Source organism: Egretta garzetta, unplaced genomic scaffold (genome assembly GCF_000687185.1).
Source record: "Egretta garzetta isolate BGI_Z169 unplaced genomic scaffold, ASM68718v1 scaffold448, whole genome shotgun sequence".
Taxonomy (NCBI): domain Eukaryota; kingdom Metazoa; phylum Chordata; class Aves; order Pelecaniformes; family Ardeidae; genus Egretta; species Egretta garzetta.
The window spans coordinates 3,075,195-3,077,496 of NW_009260497.1; positions in this window are offsets into that span (position 1 = coordinate 3,075,195).

Below are 2,302 nucleotides of genomic sequence, written 5' to 3' on the forward strand. Positions count from 1 at the left end.
CAAAGGAACGAGAATAGCCAGGACTTGGCAGTGCTGCTGCTGGCTGTTACAGGTACGCTGGGCGAGGGAGGTCGTCCTTCCCCTCTGCTCAGTGCTGGTGAGGCCACAGTCGCAGTGCTGCGTCCAGTTCTGGGCTCTCCAGTACGAGAGACATGAAAAGCACACCGAGGTATGGCAATTTAGTGAGCTTTAGCTTTGGCTGTGTTCGTGAGGTACCTGGAAAGCGCCCTCTTCCTCACTCAGGGTTTTTTTTTCCCCTTTGCTTCTGAGCAATCTGCTTTGCCAGACAATAGTCCCGCAGCTGAAAACCAGATGGGCTCACTGGCCTCGTTACTCTGATTGTCAGCAAGTTCATGCCGAGCTGTTGCTTGGCTTCTGACCTCACCACCGCAGTTTAGTCAGAGGGGCCTCGAGGACTGCATGCCACAGCTGCAACATCTGATGGAAAGCTGACGGCATCACATGGCAGCCTCAGAGTGGCGTGGTGAAAAAAATTAAAACTGGATAATGCGTAATCATGATACAGCACCATGTGTGAACCTGGGCAGACCTGTACGTGGCCCTCGGCGGGGGGGAATGACCTCTGTGTGTGCATGTGCCTGTGCACTGCATGGGCACGGTTCCCCTGAGAATCAGTCAAAAACCACCTATTCTTTGTGAAAGCAACTGTATGCAAAATGACGGCACCTCTGTCAGAGCCAGAACACAAACTGCATGTATCACGCTCCATAAGTTTTCTGCAGAAAAGACATTGCTGGGAAAAGGCAAACTGCCCTCTCAGTCTCCATTCACTAAGGATTTTTGTCACATAATTCCACAGTCACAGGTAAACATTAGGGATCAGGGTTTCGGAAGCCACAACCCCCTCATTTGGTTCGCTCACCCTGTGTTCCTTTGGCCATGTCCCTACTAGAATGCAACACCTAGAACCCCTCGTTCCCTTAGGTAAGTTTGTCGCTCACAATGGATAAGCACTTGGACATCCTTGCACCCTGCCTGAACAGTGCAAGGTCCCAAAGCAAGATGCAGAGGCAAGTTATTTAAAACGTTGACCCCTCCCTCGCCCTAAATTAACTTGTCCGTACTGCCAAGCACTTGACCCCACACCCTCGAGCTCCTGCTCCAGTCTCCTGCGGTTCTCATTAGCTGTCCACAGGCAACGACAAACCTTGTGATTGATAGGAATTTGCCAGCAGCCCTTCCGTACAGGTGAGTATTTCCAAGGAGCTACTACTGTTCAGGAGGAAGAGAAGGCAAGGCTGCGGCATTCCCTGCGAAGGAGCAGCAGTGCATCAGAACCAGCTTCTCCTGAGCTGGGAATGGACCTGCTTTTCTCAGGAGCCCATTTTGCTTATCCTGAGTCGGGTTGCTAATGCTTGGTAGGCAGCCAGGTGAGACCGATGTGGAGGTGGCGTGACTGTGAGTGAGTAACAAACAGCAGCTTAACTAGGCTAAACTTAGCACAGGCCTCCGCTTGCATTGCAGTCTTACAAAACAAACTGGAAAACACTGAAAATACACTTGGTGCGATCAGTAATCCCCTGCACTGGTAGGAGCCCTCCACCAGCTAAAAAGGACGTGCTTGGAGGGCCCCGGCCATCAGGAATGAAGCTCCTTTCTCAGGAGGGTAAGCTGCCATCACAGGCACAGGCTGGTCCCTGGGAGGTGTGGCCCAGGCCAGTACCCCTCGCTGGCACTCCTGGGAGCCAGCCCAAAGTCACAACTCCCACATGCTCTGGGCCCACCTTAGGCCAGGAACCTGTCAATTGACACCTACCTGTGCTTTATAGCCCGGCAATAGCTCCGGATGGAACCATCTGGACCTCTGTAAAGCCTTTGACATGGTCCCCCACAACATCCTTCTCTCTCAACTGGGGAGATACAGATTTGATGGAGGGCTGTTCAGTGGATAAGGAATTGGTTGGATGGTTGCATCCAGAGGGCAGCGATCAAAGGCTCGATGTCTGGATGGAGACTGGTGCCAAATGGTGTCCCTCAGGGGTCTGTACTGGGACCAGTGCTGTTTAGTATTTTCATCAATGACACAGACAGCGAGGTTGAGTGCACCCTCAGCAAGTTTGCATTTAACACCAAGCTGAGCGGTGTGGTTGACATGCCAGAAGGACGGGATGTCATCCAAAGAGACCTGGACGAGCTGGAGAGGTGGGGTCATGTGTGAACCTCATGAGGTTCAACAAGGCCAAGTGCAAGGTCCTGTCCCTGGATGGGGGCAACCCCCAGTACCCACCCAGGCTGGGGGATGAAGGGATGGAGAGCAGCCCTGCCCAGAGGGACCTGGGGG